The sequence below is a fragment of the Camponotus vicinus genome, unplaced genomic scaffold, assembly GCF_025532165.1.
Source record: "Camponotus vicinus isolate PSW18456_S1 unplaced genomic scaffold, iyCamVici1.0 SCAF_10, whole genome shotgun sequence".
Classification (NCBI taxonomy): domain Eukaryota; kingdom Metazoa; phylum Arthropoda; class Insecta; order Hymenoptera; family Formicidae; genus Camponotus; species Camponotus vicinus.
In genome coordinates, this window is record NW_028141946.1 from 15064254 (window position 1) to 15071112 (window position 6859).

Consider the following 6859-nt stretch of genomic DNA (forward strand, 5'->3'; position numbering starts at 1 on the left):
TATGAGACTTCGCAGTTGTTAAAACATAATTTGTAAACAGTATTAGATTGATGCATTTTTGCCCGTGAGTCTTTATGTAATTTAACAACAGAATTTAATTTATTTTTTACTGTGAATGCCAATGTTTTATTCAGATTCTTTGTTAGTGTAAAAAATTTTTCCGAAAAGTTTTTAATGTACGGTATGGTAAAGAACGAAAGACACGGGGAGGTGGTGACTTGAGAAGGATTCGCCGGAGAATTACCATTGTAAATTAGATGTTTTATTCTATTGTGAATCGTTTTGAAAATGAAATCTATTGGATAACTATTTTGTATTAAGATATTAATAGCATCTGAGAGATTCTTTTCTTGATATCGTGCGTGTGATAGTTTAAAGATTTTATCAACAAGTCCTATAATCACTCCCTTTTTATGAGTTAATGGATGACATGAGTGAAAATTTAAGAGTCTACCAGAAAATGTTGGTTTTCTAAACCAATTAAACTCCAAGTGTTCTTTGTTAACAATAATAGTTATATCTAAAAAATTCAACGAATTTGTTTCCGGAATTTCTATTGTAAACTGTAATCTTGTGTGGAAGGAGTTAAACGTATGTAGAATGTCAGGAATCAGAGAGGAAGGGGCCGCAATAGCAATATCGTTCACATATCGAACGTACAATGGAATGTGGAAAGGTAAACGAGAAAGTGAAATTTCTTCTAGTTTTTCCATAACTATATCTGCAAGTATTGGGGAGAGGGGGGAACCCATCGGGGTGCCAAAGATGGTAATTATACAGAAAGAAGACAACCTCATGTATAACTTTGACCTTGACATATGTTATCAAGGACATGACTCTGAGTAACTTTTCCTTATAACTTAATCGGCGGTCTCTTATAATTTCTGAGATATTTAAAGTTAAAGTTGGGTTAGAAATAGGTTTGGGTTAGGTTATATCTTTCGGAAGTGGAGCCCCCCGTAGGGAGGGGAGGCGGAACCCACTGCGTCCACGCATATACTTTATAACCAGTGTTCCGATTAGGGATTCCCTCTACGCGCATGTGCGGCAATACGCTGTCAGTGAAGTACCTTATACTAATAAAAAAGGGCACTGTTACCCAGCTATATAAAAACGTATGAAAAAATTATAGATAAAAATATATATGTGTGTATAAAGACACGTTATATATATATATATATATATATAATTTAATTATTTTATACATATTAATTATTATAAAGGATAAAAGGAAAGAGGAAAAGGTTATATATTCTTTAAATAAAACACTCTATTTACAAAATAAAACAAAAATATTTTATTTGTCAGACATCTCAAAGAATACCAACATTTGTTGCAAGGGTAAGGAAAACTGCCAAAAACCTTACCAGTATTCATATAACAACAAAAAATTTCTTAATTAATAAATAATACTGACAATAATAAAATATAAATATACAATTAAAATCTGAAATTAAAACTAAAAATTGCACAAATATTAGGTACTGAAACACAAATATAATATCACAGTTAAAATATTACAGTTAAAATAAACATTTCATCATATTGCTAATAATAAAAAATAAAATAAAATCTGAATCTAATATCTAACGTGTCTAATAAAAAAAAATTGCACAAATAGCAGGTCCTAAAACACAAATAATATCACAGTTAAAATATTACAGTTAAAATAAACATGTTATCATATTGTTAATAATAAAAAATAAAATAAAATCTGAATCTAATATCTAACGTAAGTCTAATACAACAAAATAAAATAAAATCTGGAAATATAACAGTATGTACAAAGAGAGTCATTATGGTTAGATGTATAAAATTAATTATATGAAAAAAATAATATAAAAAACATAATATAAAAATAAAGGTATATTAAGAACCATCACATGAATTGCCTGGTTTTGCATATAAATTTTGCGGATTGTGTAGTTTTAAATGTTCGGAATCTACATCAAAATTAGTACAATTGATGCCTTTAGCTTGAAAACTTGATCTTATTGTACATATCGTGGAAACAGTCTTGTTTGATAATCGATTTCTTTTTTTATTTTTAACATCATTAACAATAGAAAAAATTCGTTCGGCTTCTGCATTTGAATGTGGAAAAGAAAGGACTGTTTCGACTAATGACTCTAAATTTGGAAACATTTTCTCGTCGTTAAAATTTTTAAATTCTAATATTTTTTTCCACATTAAATCTATTTCAAAAGACTCTAATTCTTTTTTTTCTTCATTATTAAAAACGGATGTAAAATTGTCCACTCGAAAGCTAATTGTGTCACATCAATGTGCCCTATACGCGTTGTTATTAAAGTTAAGTCTTTAAATTGGATTCTACTTTCATCGTAAAGCGCAATTTTTGGCTGTAAAAACATTAATTGTTGAAAAACAATATCATTGTATGGCAAACGTTTTAACATTTCGCGAATGGCAGTTATATAAAACTGTAAACAAGTTAATTTAATTTCTTGCGCGCATTCTGAAGGTAATGTTTGTAAAAAACTTTCACATTCGGGTCCAACATTAATATCATTAACATTTCGAAAATTATTTTCATCTTCTACATTAAAATCAACAATATTTTCTAAAACTTTTGGGATAACAACATTTGTCGCTATTTCGCGAATTAATCGATGGCTGTTTTCGAACAAAGTATGAATCAACACTTTACACGTTGAAAAAGAGCATTAGTTATTAAAAAAATTTAACGAATATTTCAAAAATAATAAATACGCTTTAATAAAATGGTCATTCAATTGACTTAAAATTATTTCCGCAGATTTTAATTTATCTTCTATCACAGCCAAAACAAAATAATTTTTTAAAACATCCCAATTATTTAATAATCTAACAATACATTTATGTAATACTAACCACCGAGTATTCGACAATTTTAAAATTTTATTTCTTTCCACGTTGAAATAATCCTAAAAATGAAATTCACCTAAAATTGCGTATCTCTTTGCACTACCTGAGATATAATTAGCAATTCCTCGAAGCAAATTTTCACAAGATTCGGGAAGTTTTTCACAAGCTCTACTTGCTATAAGCGTGGATGAATGGCAAATACAATTTGATACAACAAGACTCGGAATTTCTAATTTTAAACGCGACATAAAAGAATTGTTGCATCCAATCATTACAGAGGCATTATCACTTGCCATTCCAACAATATTTTGTAAAGAAATTTTATTTTTATCAAGCATACTTTTAAAAATTTCAAAAATTTTATTCGTGGAACAATCTGTTGCGTCTAAAGCTAATAGATCTAATAATTGCGTTGTTACTCTTTTTGTTAAAGGTGAAACATATTGTACAAGAACACACATAACTTTAGTTCATATTGGTACTTTCGTCTATTAAAATGGAAAATTTAGAATTCTGAATATATTTAATAAGTTCTTGCACTTCGCGCTTTGCAATTACTTTAGTAACAATGTTTGTACATTTATCTCGAGCTAGTGAAAGATCTAACACAACTTCAGGCTCTGCACAGATATCTTTCAACAGTGGAATTAAATGATCCGCGGAATAAAAAGAAATATTATGTTCAGCAAAATATGCTGCTAATTTTATCTCTGCGCGTTTCACTTTTTCTGTATGTGACAAAACGACTCTATTATTACTGTCTAAAACAGCTATGTCCAACCCAAAATCGTTACCGGGCCAATAAAATACTAGGAATGTGAAGTGAGCCGCAATACAATAAATAAATTTAAATTCAATAATAATAATAATAATAATAATAATAATAATAATAATAATAGCTGGAATTCTCCGAAAAATATTAGGTTTAATAAAATTTCAACTCAAATACTTTTACATACAACTATATTTAAATGTCTTTATTATTTTATGCAAAGTGATACATATTCATAAAATTAAATATTAATGATAGCAATATCTTCTTATATAACCGTTAATTAAATTGTAATTCTTATCTAATCAATGCGAGGTTTGTTTTTCAATTTTGTCCGCTATTTTTTTTTATATTAACTGGTAATTTGGAGGAGGCACAACGAAGTTGATTTGTTAAATTCTCATCTGTAACTTTGTTGCGATTTTTGGACTTCACAATTTTCAATTTCGAAAAAAAAGATTCGCAAAGATACGTGGTTCCCATAGAAGCTATAATACGGAGTGCTAGTTGTTTCAGATTAGGAAACTTATCTTCTTGGATATATTTTTGATAAAATTCAAGTTTATTATGTGACTCAAACATGTATTTCAAATCAATATTTGATTGGAGGTCTATCAATTCTAATTGTAAGTTTTCTGGAGCAGATTCTACCTCAATGCTAAAAGGACATATGAAAATATTGAAAATCATTTCATGCTTCTGAAGATAGGCAAATCTGTGTTCAAAGGCGTTGTGCAATTTTTTTACTTCGATGGTGTATTTCGAAAAGTTTTTACGCCTATTTTTAAAATTACTTAAAAGCGGAAAATGCGTCAAATTATTTGACTTCAAATGATTTTCATAAAGCTTTAATTTCATCATGAATGCTTTTATGTGTTGATAGCAATCTGTAATTAATTTATTTTCGCCTTGAAGCAGCTGATTAAGTTCATTTAATTTTGTTGTAATATCTGTGAGAAAACATAAATCTAGAAGCCATTGTTCATCGTGGAGTTCCGAAATATCCTGCCCATTTTTATTCATAAAAATAGAAATTTCCTCTCTTAAGTTCCAAAACCTTAATAAGCATTTCCCGTGGCTTAACCATCGAATTTTTGCATAGAAAATCAAATCACCGTATTCAGATTCTAATTCACGAAGATACTCTTGAAATTGACGATGTTTCAGAGAATTATATTTTATTGTATTAATTGTTGTAATAACAATAGACATCACGTGGGACATATCCAATGTTTGTGCACATAAATTTTCAAGGTGCAAAAAACAATGACAAATGAAGAGATCAAAATAATTTGAACTTTGACCCATATCGTCAATTTGCTTACAAATCAATGTAACAGCTCCGACGTTTTTACCGATCATTGCAGGTGCTCCATCAGTTACGATGCCAATTAGATTTTTTAAATCAAGTTTATGATCTTGTACACACTTTATGACCGCATCTTTAATATCATTTCCAGTTGTAGTGTCTTTCAAACTTACAAGATCGAGAAATTCTTCTGTTACATTCATTTGTTTGTCGACTCCCCTAATAAAAATAGAAAGTTGAGCGGTATCCTTAATGTCCGTTGTTTCATCGAGAGCTAGTGAAAAGCATACAAATTTTTCTGCAACTTCATTAAGCGTTGCAGAAATTTCAGTCGCTATGCCATTAATTCTGCGTGTCACAGTTTGATGAGACAGACTGATTTGAGTGAAAGCTTTAATTTTATCTGGAGCAATTTCTTCTACTGCAGCCATCATACATTCTTTGATATACTCGCCATCTGAAAAGAGTTTCATTTTTTTGCCAATAATATGGGAAATTCGCAAGCTGGCATGAACAATCGCATTTGATTGTGCTTCTTGTTTCTGAAATACGTTTTGTTGAGCAGTCAGGCTAGTTTTAAGTAATTGTAGTTTAACTTTTCTTTCACCAGTAGTAAGTTGTTTAATTTCGTCGTGCTTTTGATCGAAATGCCTTTTCATGTTATATGATTTGAAGTTAGAAATCGAATCACGACAAATTAGACATATGGCTTTATCCTTAACTGGAACAAAGAAATATAAGTCTTCCCATTCTCTTTGAAATTGTCGGTTCTCATCTTCAACTCTTCTTTTTTTCTTTGACGACATGATAATAATATAGGATATAGGTGTATGTATTAAAAACTAGAAGAAAAAAATAAAATTAGATATTAAAATTAGATATTAAAATTAGATTTTAAAATAATATGTGATGGATTATTTACCTTATTTAAAGTAGCACGAGTTACGATACGCACAGCACTCAGTAATCAGTATATTACGTTCGTTCGCAACAAACACATACAGGTCTCAACATGCCTGATAGCCAAAGCTGCCAGATCCGAGACGCAAGCAACATGCACACGTAGTGGAGGGGGTAACGGACATGTGAGCGTAAGCGTACGTGTGAGCTCGGCGCATGCTCGGCGCTTCGGCTAGCTCACACATACGCTCACATATCCGTTACCCTCTCCACTACGTGTGCATGTTGCTTGCGTCTCGGATCTGGCAGCTCGGCTGATAGCTGATAGTGTGGTGGGGATGAAGACTCTTGAGGCGACGCCGTCGGTAAGACTGACTTTTAATGCATAAAAAAAAGGATCTATGTAAAATCTATAAGGGCCACACAAAAGGAACAACTGGGCCGCATGCGGCCCGCGGGCCGCGGGTTGGACATAGCTGGTCTAAAACATTGACATTTAAATTTTCTTTATTTATATTTAATTGTTCTAAATGTGGGACCGATTGTGAATGACGAATTAAATTTGCTTTAAAACATGTGATGGTTTTATTGCATGCAAGACATAAAGCTGAATCTTCCGTAGGATGGCGAACTAACCATCCTTTAAAAATATTTTCATCTAACTATGATGATTGGAAATGTCTAACTCTCGATTTTTTAACTCCTTTTTGTATAAAACCGTCCATCTTACAATTTATAATAATAAACACTTACCTTATATGATCCTATTTATCTTCTTATTGATCTTCCTATTGATCTTTATTGTCCTCCTCCTGTCATAGCGATAGCGTCCCGCCAAAACTGTACACGTTATTACACATATGCTTATATTGCTTATTACGTTACTATAGGCAACTGTGACGTCACGATTGCTCATGCGCAGAACCGCACATGCGCGCGCACGGAATCCCTAATCGGAACACTGTTTATAACTAGGGCTAGTGATGTACTTCGAAGGCTTCGACATTTGAACT

The 6859-nt window shown here is 31.2% G+C and overlaps 1 pseudogene; it reads right to left on the reverse strand.

Annotated features, from left to right (window-relative positions):
• Positions 1–2337: 2337 nt before the first annotated feature.
• On the reverse strand, positions 2338–6571 carry LOC145960131 (uncharacterized; annotated as a pseudogene).
• Positions 6572–6859: the final 288 nt, after the last annotated feature.